Here is a 19,066-nt window from a genome sequence, read left to right on the forward strand (position 1 = left end):
GGGAGAATGGAACCAAGTTGGAAAACACTCTGCAAGATATTATCCAGGAGAACTTCCCCAATCTAGCAAGGCAGGCCAGCATTCAGATTCAGGAAATACAGAGAACGCCACAAAGATACTCCTTGAGAAGGGCAACTCCAAGACACATAATTGTCAGATTCACCAAAGTTGAAATGAAGGAAAAAATGTTAAGGGCAGCCAGAGAGAAAGGTCGGGTTACCCACAAAGGGAAGCCCATCAGACTAACAGCTGATCTCTCAGCAGAAACTCTACAAGCCAGAAGAGAGTGGGGGCCGATATTCAACATTCTTAAAGAAAAGAATTTTCAACCCAGAATTTCCTATCCCGCCAAACTAAGCTTCATAAGTGAAGGAGAAATAAAATACTTTACAGACAAGCAAACGCTGAGTGATTTTGTCACCACCAGGCCTGCCCTAAAAGAGCTCCTGAAGGAAGCACTAAACATGGAAAGGAACAACCGGTACCAGCCACTGCAAAAACATGCCAAATTGTAAAGACCAGCGAGGCTAGGAAAAAACTATAGCAACTAACGAGCAAAATAACCAACTAACATCATAATGACAGGATCAGATTCACACATAACAATATTAACGTTAAATGTAAATGGGCTAAATGCTCCAATCAAAAGACACAGACTGGCAAACTGGATAAGGAGTCAGGACCCATCAGTGTGCTGTATTCAGGAAACCCATCTCACGTGCAGAGACACACATAGACTCAAAATAAAGGGATGGAGGAAGATCTATCAAGCAACTGGAAAACAAAAAAAGGCAGAGGTTGCAATCCTAGTCTCTGATAAAATAGACTTTAAACCAACAAAGATCAAAAGAGACAAAGAAGGCCATTACATAATGGTAAAGGGATCAATTCAACAAGAAGAGCTAACTATCCTAAATATATATGCACCCAACACAGGAGCACCCAGATTCATAAAGCAAGTCCTCAGTGACCTACAAAGGGACTTAAACTCCCACACAATAATAATGGGAGATTTTAACACCCCACTGTCAGCATTAGACAGATCAACGAGACAGAAAGTTAACAAGGATATCCAGGAATTGAACTCAGCTCTACATAAAGTGGACCTAATAGACATCTACAGAACTCTCCACCCCAAGTCAACAGAATATACATTTTTTTCAGCACCACACCACACCTATTCCAAAATTGACCACATAGTTGGAAGTAAAGCTCTCCTCAGCAAATGTAAAAGAACAGAAATTATAACAAACTGTCTCTCAGACCACAGTGCATTCAAACTAGAACTCAGGATTAAGAAACTCACTCAAAACCGCTCAACTACATGGAAACTGAACAACCTGCTCCTGAATGACTATTGGGTACATAATGAAATGAAGGCAGAAATAAAGATGTTCTTTGAAACCAACGAGAACAAAGACACAACATACCAGAATCTCTGGGACACATTCAAAGCAGTGTGTAGAGGGAAATTTATAGCACTAAATGCCCATAAGAGAAAGCAGGAAAGATCCAAAATTGACACCCTAACATCACAAAAGAACTAGAAAAGCAAGAGCAAACACATTCAAAAGCTAGCAGAAGGCTAGAAATAACTAAAATCAGAGCAGAACTGAAGGAAATAGAGACACAAAAAACCCTTCAAAAAATTAATGAATCCAGGAGCTGGTTTTTTGAAAAGATCAACAAAATTGATGGACCGCTAGCAAGACTAATAAAGAAGAAAAGAGAGAAGAATCAAATAGATGCAATAAAAAACGAAAAAGGCGATATCACCACCGATCCCACAGAAATACAATCTACCATCAGAGAATACTACAAACACCTCTATGCAAATAAACTAGAAAATCTAGAAGAAATGGATAAATTCCTCGACAAATACACCCTCCCAAGACTAAACCAGGAAGAAGTTGAATCTCTGAATAGACCAATAACAGGTTCTGAAATTGTGGCAATAATCAATAGCTTACCAACCAAAAAGAGTCCAGGACCTGATGGATTCACAGCTGAATTCTACCAGAGGTACAAGGAGGAACTGGTACCATTCCTTCTGAAACTATTCCAATCGATAGAAAAAGAGGGAATCCTCCCTAACACATTTTATGAAGCCAGCATCATCCTGATACCAAAACCTGGCAGAGACATAACCAAAAAAGAGAATTTCAGACCAATATCCTTGATGAACATTGATGCAAAAATCCTCAATAAAATACTGGCAAACCGAATCCAGCAGCACATCAAAAAGCTTATCCACCATGATCAAGTGGGCTTCATCCCTGGGATGCAAGGCTGGTTCAACATACGCAAATCAATAAATGTAATCCAGCATATAAACAGAACCAAAGACAAAAACCACATGATTATCTCAATAGATGCAGAAAAGGCCTTTGACAAAATTCAACAACCTTCATGCTAAAAACTCTCAATAAATTAGGTATTGATGGGACGTATCTCAAAATATTAAGAGCTATCTATGACAAACCCACAGCCAATATCATACTGAATGGGCAAAAACTGGAAGCATTCCCTCTGAAAACTGGTACAAGACAGGGATGCCCTCTCTCACCGCTCCTATTCAACATAGTGCTGGAAGTTCTGGCCAGAGCAATCAGGCAGGAGAAGGAAATAAAGGGTATTCAATTAGGAAAAGAGGAAGTCAAATTGTCCCTGTTTGCAGATGACATGATTGTATATCTAGAAAACCCCATTGTCTCAGCCCAAAATCTCCTTAAGCTGATTAGCAACTTCAGCAAAGTCTCAGGATACAAAATTAATGTACAAAAATCACAAGCATTCTTGTACACCAATAACAGACAAACAGAGAGCCAAATCATGAGTGAACTCCCATTCACAATTGCTTCAAAGAGAATAAAATACCTAGGAATCCAACTTACAAGGGATGTGAAGGACCTCTTCAAGGAGAACTACAAACCACTGCTCAATGAAATAAAAGAGGATACAAACAAATGGAAGAACATTCCATGCTCATGGGTTGGAAGAATCAATATCGTGAAAATGGCCATACTGCCCAAGGTAAATTATAGATTCAATGCCATCCCCATCAAGCTACCAATGACTTTCTTCACAGAATTGGAAAAAACTACTTTAAAGTTCATATGGAACCAAAAAAGAGCCCGCATTGCCAAGTCAATCCTAAGCCAAAAGAACAAAGCTGGAGGCATCACGCTACCTGACTTTAAACTATACTACAAGGCTACAGTAACCAAAACAGCATGGTACTGGTACCACAACAGAGACATAGATCAATGGAACAGAACAGAGCCCTCAGAAATGATGCTGCATAGCTACAACTATCTGATCTTTGACAAACCTGACAAAAACAAGAAATGGGGAAAGGATTCCCTATTTAATAAATGGTGCTGGGAAAACTGGCTAGCCATAGGTAGAAAGCTGCAACTGGATCCCTTCCTTACACCTTATACAAAAATTAATTCAAGATGGATTAAAGACTTATATGTTAGACCTAAAACCATTAAAATCCTACAAGAAAACCTAGGCAATACCATTCAGGACATAGGCATGGGCAAGGACTTCATGTCTAAAACACCAAAAGCAATGGCAACAAAAGCCAAAATCGACAAATGGGATCTCATTAAACTAAAGAGCTTCTGCACAGCAAAAGAAACTCATCAGAGTGAACAGGCAACCTACAGAATGGGAGAAAATTTTTGCAACCTACTCATCTGACAAAGGGCTAATATCCAGAATCTACAATGAACTCAAACAAATTTACAAGAAAAAAACAAACAACCCCATCAAAAAGTGGGCAGAGGACACGAACAGACACTTCTCAAAAGAAGACATTTATGCAGCCAAAAAACACATGAAGAAATGCTCATCATCACTGGCCATCAGAGAAATGCAAATCAAAACCACAGTGAGATACCATCTCACACCAGTTAGAATGGCCATCATTAAAAAATCAGGAAACAATAGGTGCTGGAGAGGATGTGGAGAAATAGGAACACTTTTACACTGTTGGTGGGACTGTAAACTAGTTCAACCATTGTGGAAGTCAGTGTGGCGATTCCTCAGGGATCTAGAACTAGAAATACCATTTGACCCAGCCATCCCATTACTGGGTATATACCCAAAGGACTATAAATCATGCTGCTATAAAGACACATGCACACGTATGTTTATTGCGGCACTATTCACAATAGCAAAGAGTTGGAACCAACCCAAATGTCCAACAACGATAGACTGGATTAAGAAAATGTGGCACATATACACCATGGAATACTATGCAGCCATAAAAAATGATGAGTTCGTGTCCTTTGTAGGGACATGGATGAAACTGGAAAACATCATTCTCAGTAAACTATCGCAAGGACAAAAAATCAAACACCACATGTTCTCACTCATAGGTGGGAATTGAACAATGAGAACTCATGGACACAGGAAGGGGATTGTGGGGTGGGGGGAGGAGGACACCAGGAGATACACCTAATCTAAAGACGATTAAGATCAGGAAAAATGGCACATGGATACTTAAAAAAAAAAAAAATCAAACATCTACATGCTGCTCCAAAGAAATACACTTTTAATATAAAAACATAAACTAAAATATATAGCATGCTAACAGTAATCAAAAGAAAGCTGGATTATCTACATTAGCATTACAAAAATTGGTTTTTAGACGAACAAATATTACCATAGATGAAGATAGTAATTCCATATTGATAAGGGGTCAATTGATCAAGAGAACATAACAATCCTAAAAATTGAGGCCCCTTATTAACAGAGATTCTAAATACATGCAGTAAAAAAGTTTCTGTATTAATTTGATTAGGATAATGGCCTCCAGCTGCATCCATGTTGCTGCAAAGGACTAGATTTTATTCTTTTTATGGCTGTGTAGTATTTCATGTTGTGTATGTACCACATTTCCTTCATCCAATCCACCATTGATAAGCACGTATGTTGATTCCATTTCTTTGTTAAATAGGCTACTTTCAAGAAACGCATTTTATTTATTTGAGACAAGGTCTTGCTCTGTCACTCAAGCTGGAGTGCAGTGGCATGATCATACCTCACCGCAGCCTCAACCTCCCAGGCTCAAGCAATCCTCCTGCATCAGCCTCCTGAGTAGCTGGGACTACAGGGGCATGCTACCACATCTGGCTAATTTTTGTTTTATTTTGTTTTTGAGATGGAGTCTTGCTCTGTCACCCAGGCTGGAGTACAGTGGCGTGATCTCGGCTCACTGCAAGCTCCACCTCCTGGCTTCACACCATTCTCCTGCCTCAGCTTCCCGAGTAGCTGGGACTACAGGCACCCGCCACCATGCCCAGCTAATTTTTTTGTACTTTTAGTAGAGATGGGATTTCACCATGTTAGCCAGGATGGTCTCGATCTCCTGACCTCGTGATCCGCCTGCCTTGGGCTCCTAAAGTGCTGGGATTACAGGCGTGAACCACTGCTCCTGGCCTAATTATTGTATTTTTTTTAAGAGACAGGGTCTCACTATGTTGTCCAGGCTGAGATGCATTTTAAACATAAAAATACAGATAAGTTAAAAGTAAACAAATACAAAAATAAAGACTATGCAAACACTAATTATAAGAAAGATAGAGAGGCTATATTATCAGACAAAGTAGACTTTATAATAAGAAATATTGGCCGGGTGCAGTGGCTCACGCCTGTAATCCCAGCACTTTGGGAGGCTGAGGCGGGTGGATCACGAGGTCAGGAGATTGAGACCATCCTGGCTAACACGGTGAAACCCAGTGTCTACCAAAAATACAAAAAGAAATTAGCCGGGCATGGTGGCGGGCGCCTGTAGTCCTAGCTACTCAGGAGGCTGAGGCAGGAGAATGGCATGAACCCGGGAGGCAGAGCTTGCAGTGAGCTGAGATTGCGCCACTGCACTTCAGCCTGGGTAACACAGTGAGACTCCGTCTCAAAAAAAAAAAAGAAAAAAAAAGAAAGAAAGAAATATTTCCAGTGATAAAGATGGGTATTTCATAATGATAAAACAGTTAATTCATTAAGAAGATGTAAGAACCTTAAATGTGTACATGCCTAATTACAGAGTTCCAAAACACATAAAGCAAAAACCAAGCATAAAGAAAATTGACAAATTCACAATTATAACTGGAGATTTTAGTACTTTCCTTAGTAACAAGTAACACAAACAAGCAAAAAGTCAGTAAGAATATAGCTTTAAACCACACTATTAACCAACTTATTTAAATTGCACTTATGTAACACAACATCCAACAACTACACAATACACATTTTTTTTCAAGTGCATATCGAATATTTACCAACATAGACCATATGTTGGGCCATAAAACAAGTCTGAATCAATTTTAAAAGCTTTAAATCATACAGAGTATGAACATCTATGAATGTGTCTCCTGGTGCACATGTAGAAGAGTTTCTATAGGGCATATGAGCAAGACAGAAATGAGGGTATATGCATGAGTAGCTTTACTAAATAATGCTAAACTGTTTTTCAAAGAAGTTATACAGGTGTATGCTCTTACTAGCAGTGTAGAAGAGCTCTCATTGGTTTACATCATTGGAGTAGAAAATGTACTCTGACACCACAGAGTGCCAGGAAATTTAATTTCTTACCAATTTGGTGATGACTGTAACATGGTATTCCATTTTAAGTTGCATTTACCTGATTACCACTGAGGCTAAGCATTTTGTATATGTCTACTGGTCTTTCCTGTTACTTCTAAGAAATGCTTGTCAAGTTCTTTGCTTATTTTTCTCCTCTCCTTTTGGCTATTTTCTTATCAATATAGTCTGTATTCTGGATAGAAGTCCTTTGTTGATTACCTGGTTGTGCCAGAAATTAAACTATATTGTCTCTTAGCTCTGAGCCCACCCTTCTTGACCCTGCTTACTGAGGCTGTGGCACTCTGCAAACCACATTTCTCATCTACCTGCTGGCTTCCTGCAGGTTCTGCTGATTGAAGCAATAGATGAGGATGCGAAGGCAGAAAGAGAACAGGACATGCTTTTGCTCCATTTGTTGTTCCCATCAGCACAGCCCCAGCAATGACCCTTAATGCTGGAAGCACTGGGTCTAGTGCCAGCTTTCTTATGGCACTCCTGGAACCACCCTCATTGGCAGTGCTCTACCTTGGAAGACCCACCCTCTGAGCTCCTGAGTCACTGGCACCAGCTGGGCAGCACCTCATCCTCACAAGTGTGAGGTCCAACTCTTCAGAGCCCCTGCTCCACACTTCTCCATTCTGATAACTGCAGCCTCTTCACTTTTTCTCTCAAAACTAGCAGAAGGAGAAAGCTGCTTCCAGGCATTACTATCTCTGCATCACCTTGGGGTTCTCTTTGCCTTTCCATTTCATGAATGCCTATTTAACCAATACTTTATAATCAATTCTTTCTGTTGAAATGCCGAGTGTAGTTTCTGATTTCTTACTCTACCGTGGCTGATACAATGATTCACAAACTTCTCCTCCTGCTATGTCACTCACCTTTTCACTCTCTGAGGACTTTTAGAACACAGATGTTTCTTAACTGCAATGAACCAGAATGGATTAATACATGGATTATCAAATTTTTTTATATTGTGTCTTAATTTGAAAATCCTTCTTCTACTCCAATATCATAAGAATTTTCTCATATTTTCTAAATTTTTAAAATTTTTTTATATTTAGGTCTTGAATCTTCTTGAAATTTATTTTGTGAATGAATATCTAATTGTCCTAGCACCCTTTTATCAGAAAGTACACCCTTTCTTCACTGGTCTACAATGCTGTCTCTCATATATCAGGTTTCTGTCTATGGATAGGTCAATTTTTAGAATCCCCATTCTGTTCATTAGCTTTGTTTGTGTACCCTTGTGCCAATACTCGCGGTCTTATAGCATTATAATAGTCTTTATATCTGGTAGAGCTAGTTTCTTTGCCTAGTTATTTTTCTTCAGATAAACTCTACCTATTCCCAACTCTTTCTTTTCCCACATAATTTTTAACATTAGTGTGTCAATTACTATAAAAATCACTATTAGGATTTTGATTGCAATTGCACTAAATCTGTAAATTTGGAGAGCAGTATCTTTACAAAATTGTCTTGTCCTATCCAAAAACAAAGCATACTTCTCTACTTATTTAAGTGCCCTTTAAGTATCTTTCAATGAAGCTGTAAAACAGTCTAAACAAAGGTCTTGTACACCTTGTATTTATTCCTAGGGAGCCTGTATTTTTTTTACTCTATTAAGAAATTTGTTACTGGTGTGTGGAAATATATTTGATTTAAAATAAGTTTATTGTATAACTAATTTGAATTTATTAAAATTAGTAATTCAGATAATTTGTAGATTACTTTGTGTTTTCTATATAATCACAGTGTCACTGAAATAATGGGTGTTTTGTTTCTTCTATTCCACTGAAAAACCCTACTTTTTTGGTCTTAAATGCACTACCTCTAGCTTTTGGTGGTTTTAAATAGAAACAAAGCTACCACGCATCTTTGTCGTTTCCAGTTTTTAAGAGAATGCTTCTAACGTTGCACCATTAAGTATGACGGTGGCTGGTTGTAGACTTTTGGACTTTTTAGAGTCTTATTGTTTAACAAGAAGAATTTTAACATGAGGATTTCTTTAATTCCTTCCTTGTCTTTTCCCTTTTCAGTAAGAGAGGACCATTGCTGGGGGAGCCAGAAGACCAACAAGAGTAGCCAGTGACAGAGCTCCACGTGTCTGTGAATTGACTTATCTCCTCCAGCAAGAAAGATGGAATCTGAGCTCAGAAGAGTATGCATGCTCAGGTTTGGAGAACTGAACACCAAAATAGCAACAGAGTTCATTTGACTGGTGCTACCTCAAGTAATTTATATTAATTATCCTTAGTTATTAACCTTGCCAATTTTGCTGTCTTTACTTCCCCCCAATAAATATTTGTTGCATCCCAACTTTTATGCTCAATATTGTGTTTGGCACTGTAGAAAGACAAAAAGAGATTGCATTTTCCTTTGTGAGCCTCTGTACATTCTGGGCTTTGGTCTCCGTGATGGTTATCACAGGCACTGCCACCATCTCATGTGACCCTTTGGGTGGGTGTCCTTTCTCTACATTTTTGAGATCTGTATGGCCTTTTAATGTCAGAAGTGGCCTTCTTTTTTTTTTTTTTTTTTTTAAGAGACGGTGTCTCGCTCTTTCGCCCAGGCCGGACTGCAGTGGCGCTCTCGGCTCACTGCAGGCTCCGCCTCCCAGGTTCACGCCATTCTCCTGCCTCAGCCTCCCGAGTAGCTGGGATTACAGGCGCCCGCCACCACGCCCGGTTAATTTTTTGTATTTTTAGTAGAGACGGGGTTTCACCGTGTTCCAAGATGGTCTCGCTCTCCTGACCTCGTGATCCGCCCGCCTCGGCCTCCCAAAGTGCTGGGATTACAGGCATGAGCCACCGCGCCCGGCCATAAATGGCCCTGATGTAGGATGTTGGCCAAGGGCCAGGTTCACTTTGCAGGACCTGTGGTGCTGTGCCTCAGGGCAGGGGTCTGCCCAGCAGAGGAGACATTTCTGGTCCTTGCTGCTTCAGTTGTGCTTCTAGCCTGAGGCCCCTTGGAACAGCTGGGGAAGCTTCCTGAGCTCCATGATGGGATTCAAATAATTCGAATTATTGGTATGGGCTTTCCCGGGTTCAGTCAAGACCACGCAAAAGACCAAGAATAGCTGAGATGAGAATAAAAAAAGAGATGAGCAGAAAAGCCCCTAAATCCATCCACTGGGGTAGGGGTGAGGGTGGAAAGAAAGGATGTGGGCACACATTCAAGTTAGTGGACTTCAAGGAGGAGATGAAAGAAGAAAGGAGTGGCCCTGCTCTTGGCAATGATTCTTCAAGCAGGTGTCTTCGAAGTGGTCCGAAGATAAGATGGAAGTGAGCTGAGGAGGCTTCTAGGGGACCAAGTAGGGAGGGATTAATAAGGAAGAAGAGGGCCAAAAGGGCTAATTTGCTGTGAGGCAAAATGTCCAAATCTCTAAAACTTTCTAAGAGTCAATGTAAATTTCAGTGCATAGATGTGAGTATTGCAACACAGGTGAAAAGGTATTTAGTAGAGACTCCTAGAAGCCAAAGGGGTATAGCTCAGGGGTAGAGCACTTGACTACAGATCAAGAGGTCCCTGGTTCAAATCCAGATGTCCCCTGGAAAGAGTCTCTTTTTAGTACCACATACCAATTGGTACCTTCAGGTTGTCCCAGGTCCTATGGCAGGTTGAGGGGAGGTTCCTGGGAGGGAAGTGGAGGGAGAAGAGATGGAAAGGAATCTAGTCATCTTTTGAGCTGGGGCAATGGAAAGTCCCAAAACCAGGAATGTGGTTCTAGCTATGATCTTGTTATTAAGGTGATGTGTGAACTTAGGCAGGCCTTTAATTAGTCTTTGTTTTTTCTTTCAGGCATATAACATGCAAGTATAGACTAAAATCAAAGTTGCCAAACATGTCTGAGAACCAGAATGACCTGGGAGGGTGGTGAAGTATACAGATGCCCTGGGTCCCACCTCGAGATTCTGATTTGTTAGGTGTGAGAAGTTTCATTTTTCTTTCATTTCATCCTCCCACATCACAGAAACACCAGATGATCTCCTGGGCTGCAAAATTCAGCAAACACTTATGAAGCAGATTCACCATGTACCAGTTATTAATCTGCAGTTTGTACCACTTGCTCGAGTCCAGTGACGCAGAACACTCACACAGCAAGTTAAGCAAAGCAACTTTATTCCTTACAGGCAGGCAAGGGACAACAGAAGCCTGGGATTTAGGGTGAGCTGCTCCCCTAAGGCTCAGGAAGCTGCCCAGGGCAGATGGAGTCTCACCTGTGTGTCCCACTTCACACTGCAGCTGAGGGACCCTGAACGCCCTCTGCTCTCAGTTTTATACCCCAAGGGCAATTTGGATCATTGGGCTAAAGCGCTGCAGGACATCCTGTACTAGGTGTGATGGGAACAGAGTCCGGGTTTAGGACAGTTCCTCCTTATCTCAGGACAACACTCCCAGTACATTCTCTAGTTATTCTGAGAACTACAACCAAGAAAAGAGGGAGGCACTGGGTTGGCCAAGGCCATCCGGGGACTTGTCCTGCTGGGTCATTTAAAAAGCTTTTATAGAATAACGTTGGCTTTCCAAGTGGTTTCTCAAGCTGATGTCTTTCCCACTGAGGAGAAGCTGTAGGCCTGTGGACTGCCAGGTGGGAGGAGGTTGGGGTTTAGAGAAAAGAGGAGAGCAGGAATGGGTTGTTTGCAGTGGGGCTGTTCCCATGGACTCACCAAGAAGAAATCCAGGTGCTGATGGGGCTGCACAAGTGCTTCTCAGAAACAGTTGTAACAAGTGAGGGGTGCAACTAAAGTTACAGCATTTGCCTGCAGGCCAAGCGGTCTCTGGTTCAAATCCATGTGCCTCCCACCCCCCTTCAGTTTTCTACTTATTGAACAAAAGCCTTTTCACCTCTGGGGTCTATTATACTGGAATCTTCCTGCAAGGAGAGAAGAGAGAATAGATGGCATAGAGCCTTGCCAGGAAGCGTCTCTAGTTTCTTTTTTTTTTTTTTTTTTTTGAGACAGAGTCTCGCTCTGTCACCCTGACTGGAGTGCAGTGGCGCAATCTCGGCTCACTGCAAGCTCCGCTTCCCGGGTTCACGCCATTCTCCTGCCTCAGCCTCTCCGAGTAGCTGGGACTACCGGCGCCCGCCACCACGCCCGGCTAATTTTTTGTGTTTTTAGTAGAGACGGGGTTTCACCGTGGTCTTGATCTCCTGACCTCGTGATCCGCCCGCCTCGGCCTCCCAAAGTGCTGGGATTACAAGCGTGAGCCACCGCGCCCGGCCGCCTCTCTAGTTTCTTGTAGGCCCCAGTGAACGTCTCCAGGTGACTCTGTCCCCTCATTAACCCTTATCCTCAGAGCCTTGAAATGGGCCCAATTGTCCCATAGAACTGATGTTTATGGTTTCTCTTGAATAAAGCTAGAAATTGACCCTCTCAATTTTGAAAACCAAGGGGAAATTTACATTTGTGTTATCTGAATTCCTTTCTCAGGAAACCAGCCAGCAATCCTCCCAGGCAGTATCAAGAAACTGAAATTTACCAGATCCCCACATCTGGAAAGTGAGAAGCCAGACCCCTTACCCATCATGACTGCCCAGGTGACCACCTGCTGCCTGTTGACCAACTCCTCTTCCTTGCCCCTCCTTAATCCGTTTTCCCACATGTAGTTACATTTCTTCCCTGTTATATAAACCCCTAATTTTAGTCAGTCGATGACAATGAATTTGAGACTGATCTCCTGTTCACCCTGTCTGTAGCACCTGGATAAAGCCTTCTTCCCTGACAATACTCGTCTCAGTGACTGGCTTTCTGTGAGATGAGCAGCAAGACCTAGATGGAACCCCTGGTGTTTCCGTAACAGCCTTGCAACTTTCACTTTCGCTGTGGGAACACTCATCTCCACCACCCAGGGCCATCCCCTGGAAGGGTGGGTAGGGAATTGACTCCTCTGGAATCCTCACCCCCAGGGACTGTGTAGCATAGGGCCTTGCCTGGAGCAGGTCCCATGGCTGCAGCTGCTCCACCCTGAGCTGCTCTGGCAGGGTCTATACAGAGTGAAGGAACTAAAGGAAGAGCGGTGAGGAGCGCTCATAAGTGGCACAATGACTGCCAGGAAGTGGCTGTTATAGGCAGGGGTTTGCAAGCTACTTTTAGTCAGGAGGCCCCACACTGTGCCCTGGGGATACTTCCCTGCCCCTTGTGTGTTTATGAAGCCCCAGTATCTGCTTCATAAACACCAGATGTGCATGTGGGGGGCATCTGTTTCCCACCTGAGCAGAGGCTCCCAGTGCCCACTGGGGTGAGTGAGCTGCAACGTCTTCTCAGGGAGGTGAACAAGGTGAAATGCTTTAACACTGACTGTTGGAATCTGGGAGAAAGACTGAAAGAGGCAGTGGTTTCCCCTGTGTCTGAGTGCTCAATTATTCCTTGTGGCAGTATCCCACAGATGATCTGTTGTTGCTTGCAGGCTTTCTTTTTTCAAGTCAATAAAACCATATCCTTACCAATTGGGAGACATCTATTCAATTCCCTTCTGCAAGCGGTATCAGACTTCCACGTGTGGGTTTGCTGCCTCGTTTTATACTACCTGCAATTCTTATTTGGAACTCGGGAGACCTCTCTTGCCCAGCATGCCCTGTTGGTCTCACTCCATTCGGTCTCTCCATGGAGTTAAAAGCAACAACAGCTAAAAGCAAAGATTTGAAACAAACAAAAAATAATAATTAATTTTTAAACAAAGAAAAAAAAAGCAAAGATCTGAACCCAATTCTGCTTAATCCCTAGCAGATTTTTTCTCCCTGAACAAGAGTATAATAGTCCATAATAACATAATTGTAGCTGCAATCTGCTTACTCCCATAAAATATTAGCCTGAGACAAACACTGCCACTTTCTAAGGTGCAAGTCAATTTCTTTTCAAGTTTTGAAGAGTGCAGAAGTCGGAGCCTCATGTAGGAAGCCGGGCCTTGCTCTTGCAGAGCTACAGGCAGGAGCCGTGCAGGCAGAAGGAGCCTCAGCAGAGGCCAGCATCAAGTGCGGGCCCTGGAGTGCCTGAGGACGGGGAGCCTGGGAAGTGGAGCAGGGAAGGTGGGGCAGGGAGTAGCAGGGGAACCGGATGCTAAAGATGGAAGGGCTTTGTAGTCACCACACAGAATTTGGTTCCATGGAATGCAGCTCAGAGCTACCCTTCATCCTTTTTCAGCTCTCCAGACTTCTTTTTCCCCTACGACCTCTGCCCACCAACTTGCAGTCAGAAATGCGGATATAACTTTTGACTCCCCTGAAATGTAACTACAAATAGCCTACTGTTGACTGGAAGCCTTTCTGATAACATAAACAGTCAATGAACACATATTTCCTATGTTCTATGTGTTATATACTGTATTCTTACAATAAAGCTAGAGAAAAGAAAATATTAAAAAAATCACAAGGAAGGGAAAATTTATTTCCTATAGAATAAGTAGAAGTGAAGTGAATCATCATAGAGGTCCTAATCTTTGTCATCTTCACAGAGTAGGCTGAAGAAGAAAAGAGGAGGGGTTGGTCTTACTGTCTTGGGGGCAGCAAAGACACAAGACAATCTGTCTGTTAAGTGGACCCACAGTTCAAACCTGTGTTGTTCAAAGTCAACTGTAGTTTTACTTACAGACTTTACAGATTCAGGACCAGGCTTCCTGGGTCAAAGCAATGAGAAGTGCAGAACCATCTTTGCTGACTAAACGCAAGCCCAAATGAAGGGCGCTTGAACTGGAAGCAAGGCCTCTTGGTCTGCACTCAGCTACTGCACCCTGGCACTGGCACCTGGGCTGGCTGAGCAGTATCTCTGACTCTGGGAGCTGAGCCCCACACTCTTGTTGCCTGCGGCTCTTTCTTCACACCCAGAGTGGCTTTGGTTTACTAGCAGGCCTGCTCCCCTGCTAAGAGGACACCTTGCTTCCCTTTCAGTCCCCTCTTCTGGCCATTTCAGCCAGCCCTCCTCAGCCTGAAGTCTTCAGCTCCTTGGAGGGCGGGTGGATAGAGAAGCTAGAACCACTTCCTCAGATCTTACTTGGGCTTTTCTGGTAGCTAGGGAGCTACTGTAATTTAAAAATCAGCTCACCCGCTGGGCGTGTCTCTCTGCAGAAGGTATGTGCTCTAAGAGGCAGTTTGTGCATGTGTTGCTGAAGGGGACTTAGGAAGTGCTTACCTTTATTCGAGATGATGGGGAATCTTCCAGACCAGATATGACCACTGGGAAAAGCGACCGTCTGGAAAGCTGGGGTTGCCTACAAACATATATGAAGGGGAAAGGTACTGTGACTTGGTGTTTGTTCCTCCCAGCAGGACCTGAATAATCCCTGGAGAGGGGGCTCTGCTGTTGGGCAGGCAGAGGACAGGATGCTCTGGCCCAGTGCAGCAAACACTTCTGGGGCTGCAGGCCACCTCCATCCTAACATCAGCCTTGCTGCAGACCCCCCTGCCTGTGCTGATGTGGGAAGGGGTCCTGATTAGGGAGTGTGAATAGTCCTATAATTGGGAAGATCTAGAGTTGTGAAATAATGTTCATTTTTTGAAATTGTGGCTTTGGGTGAAATTCAAACATTGCAGAAAGGTTAGACCTAAACATGGTACTTATGCTGAGACTCTGCTTGGGGGGCCCACCTGAGCAGCCAGCCAGCCCCCACCCTGATGATATTGCCACTGGGTTACAAGGCATGGAGTGTCTCAGGCTCATCACAGGTAGGGGTGAGAGTAAAACAGGAGTCATGGGCCTTGCATGGAGATACAGAAATAATCAGACAACTGAGGCCTTTGAAGCCTCAAAAGGACTGTGACTTTTGACATCACTAACAAAGCTTTAGGACTCAGGCCTAGACCACTCTTTCTCTAGCAAGAGTTCATTGATAGCTGACCTGATCAATGGCTTTACTGTTCTTCTACAAACACCTGTACCATATCACTCGTAGTTTCCGATCATTAATCACTCAACATACTCATATCTTTTATGGCCATTCTTTGTGCATCTTTTCAGCTTCCCCCTCTGCTGTCAGCTCCTCTTCCCTTTCTTGGTGTCTGTTATGTTAACCATCTTGAAAAGAGAGAATCTGATTGGTCATTAACCCTGTGTGGGCAGAACTGCAGGTCACTGTTCACTTGTATATTAGCTGGAAAGAGAGGAAAACGTCAAAGAAACTAATTAATATTCTGAGAGAAATATGAGAAAATATTCCATCTGTTAAACAAAAACATAAAAGGGTCAATTATAGAACAGATAACTTAGAAATTAAGAAAAAAGTATAGAAGATAGAAAAAATTAAATAGAAAGTTTGAAAAATAAAGCTGAGGCTGTTTCCCAGAAAGTAAAATAAAACAAAAAGACAAAGGAAAAGACAGTAAGAGAGATAAAAATAAGAAAGTTAGAGGTTAAAACCAAGATATGTAAAAACCAACTAATAGGCTTGGTGCTGTGGCTCACACCTATAATCCCAGCACTTTGGGAGGTCCAGGTAGGAGGATCACTTGAGGCCAAGAGTTGAAGACCAGCCTGGACAACATGGTGAGATCCTTGTTTCTACAAAGAAAAAAAAAATCAGCTGGTCATCGTGGGGTGTGTCAGTAAGCCTAGCCATTCAGAAGGCTAAGGTGGGAGGATTGCTTGAGGTCAGAGGTTCAAGGTTATGGTGAGCAAGACACTGTCTCAAAACAAACAAAAACTAATAAAAGTCCCAGAAAGAGAACATGATGGAAAGGACATTATACAAGAACATTACTCATAATGAAAGGACTTGGCTATGCATTAGAAAATATTCTCCAAATGCCCAACAAAATGAATAAAAAATTATCTTCATCAAGTACATCATAGTGTGATTACAGAATACAGGACAAAAGGGAAGATCTTCAAAACTTAAAGAGTGAAAGAAACAGGTGATATACAAAAGACAGAGGATCACAATGGCACTTGACTTTTCTATAGCAATACTAGACACCAGAAGACAACAGAAACAATCCTTCACAATATGAAGGATTATAAGTTGAAACTAGAAATCTGTGTCTGTCCAGACTGCTAATCAAGTGTGTAGGTGGAATTATGGACATTTTGAGGCATGTAAGGTCTTAAAAAATTCACCTCTACTCACCATTCCCAGAAAACAACTGGAGGACATCCTCTGCCAAAATGAGGAAGCAAATGAAGAAACATTCAAGACACGGAATCCAGGAAAACGGGACTTGCACACAGGAGACAGAGATGGAAAGAATGTCCTGGTGAGGGTGGAGGAAGTCCCGGGGCATGGGCTGAGCAGCAGGCTTTCCAGGGCAACCAGAACAAACAGAGCAGGAAGCTGGAGAGCTACTGGAAAACAAGAAGTGAAAAATGTTAATTATCTAACAGCTTTTACAGTGTGGTAAATTGACTTGACAGGCATTTCATGGAGCAATGAAAGGTTGTGGAAAATCATAGCTATTCCAAGAAAACCAAGCAGTTGAAACTGTGAGGCTATCAGCAACTTGAGGGGAAAAAAAAGTTCCATCAGAACTCTTAGTTCAGCTTAGGATTAAGTACATTGGCCATAAACACTATTAGCTAATCATAATAATTAAAACATGGAAGATAAAATTGAACAGAAAGTAAATATATAGCATTTTATCTAAGAAGTTGATATATAGTAGGTATACTGGAAAACAGAAAAGAAGGCACATGAGTGATAATCCTCACCTACAAAAATAAGTCAGCTAATGATGTCTAAATTAGACATGTCTAATTACGTCATACCATATTATGACGTATTTCTATTACTTAAAATTATAGAGGCAAATAGACTAGAAGAAACAGCCAAAAGGGTGGCGAGTGGCTGCCTCTGGGTGGCAAGAGGAAAATACAAAGGACTGAGGTTTCTTTTATTATAAGCTTTAAAAGCAATATTTGACTTTCAAAAATAGTTGCACAAGATACTTAGATAAAAACAAAAATATATGTAAGGTTTAAAATAGCCTTGCACTGAGAATGGGGGTGTAGTTCAGGGTAGAGCTTCCACACTAGCAGCAGAGATTTCTGGCCAAAACCTGGAGGAGCTCTGTGGTCCTCATGCTATGTTGTCTCCATGATGCTTCCCAGGACTACTCTCTGATCCATGTCAGGGCCTGGGAACTTCCCCAACTTCACCAACTGTTTCATGAACTGGATTTAATGCAAAGATCCCAGACTGAGAGATATCGTTATATGTCAGTACTGCATGTGTCTCAATTTGTGTCTCCAAACTGCTATTTTGTAGTGTAAACAAGAAGACATCAAACATGTAGACCTAAAGGCTGTTCCAGCAGGAAACGGAAACACTCCTCCCAGCTGCTCCTGTCACCACGGACTGAGGGAGAGCAGGGAGATGTGCAGGCATGTGAGTGGGGCTAGGGTTTGGGAATTGGGGATGGACTTTTCTGGGGTGAGTTTGTGGTAAAATCAGTTGCTGGTCTTACTCTCTAAAAGCAAGCAGGAACTTTCAATGTGCTGTAGGACTGCTGGGTGTGATTACCAACATGAAAGGTGCTTATTGGACACTTACAACAAGCAGGGGGTATAGCTCGGGGTAGAGCATTTGACTGCAGATCAAGAGGTCCCCAGTTCAAATCTGGGTGCCCCCTACTGCACTTTTTCTATTCATACAAGCTGTTATGTTCTTCACAGAAGCTGTTGGTCATATTCCAGTTTTCTTTTCATCCGTTCCACCTATGATTTTCCCTGAACTGGAAGCTACAGCTCAGGCCTACCCAGCTGCAACCTGGCTGGATAACTTCTTCTCATCTCTTCCAGCGCCGGTTCCATGGGTATCCCTCATATTCTTGGTATCTAGCTCCCTGCTCCCCCTATATATGTAATTTCTCAAGCTGTGATGCGGTATGCTTCTGGGTTTTTCCAGGGCAGACCGGAGAGTAGTACTACAGCAGGCTCCCCAGAAACAGACAGGAAATGGTAACCCAAGTTATCACTCTCCTGGCTCCTTCCCACAGCAGCAGTTTGGTGCACTGGAGTGATGGCCAGACCTGGAGAGACACATCACAGCACACAGCATTCCCATGGAGGGCAGATGTTTCCCCTGGAGAATTGGTTTCTCCCATGCGAGAGCTCACTCACACCCTTGCTTCAACCTTGTAGGCCAAAAGCCTGGCTCAGCTACTCTAACAAGGGAGACAGAGGCTCTGCATTGCTGCCCCTACGACCAAACTCCTGCAGCTCTGCGGCTGCATGTGAACCACAGCCCACTCTGTGACTGTGGCCCAAGGATTGGAGGTGGGGGATTAGACTCAAGAGTCTGTTCGTATGAGATGATTTGGAATTCCAACTTTGTTCTGTGGGCCACAGGGAGTCCTGTGTGCTGCAATGAAGAACCAGGTCAGGTCCTTTGTCTAAGGAGGTCATTTAGAAGACATTACAGATACTGGTTTGGAGTTTGCCAAAAGACAAGAAAAGGAACTGGTGTTATTTTTTGAATGCTTACTATGCCGTACTATGTGCTAGTACCATGCTAGGCAGTTGATCATTAGTTATCATATTTGTCC

The 19,066-nt window shown here is 42.7% G+C and overlaps 1 non-coding gene and 1 pseudogene across 1 annotated transcript; one reads left to right on the top strand and one right to left on the bottom strand.

The window, feature by feature from the left end:
• Positions 1-9,120: 9,120 nt before the first annotated feature.
• The window catches only part of LOC116814500 (zinc finger protein 746-like), a 29,499-nt pseudogene continuing 19,553 nt past the window's right edge, over positions 9,121-19,066 (bottom strand).
• TRNAC-ACA (transfer RNA cysteine (anticodon ACA)) lies at positions 10,075-10,146 on the top strand. Its single transcript has one exon. It is a non-coding gene; the product is annotated as a tRNA-Cys (tRNA).

Source organism: Hylobates moloch, unplaced genomic scaffold (assembly GCF_009828535.3).
Source record: "Hylobates moloch isolate HMO894 unplaced genomic scaffold, HMol_V3 SCAFFOLD_1, whole genome shotgun sequence".
Taxonomy (NCBI): domain Eukaryota; kingdom Metazoa; phylum Chordata; class Mammalia; order Primates; family Hylobatidae; genus Hylobates; species Hylobates moloch.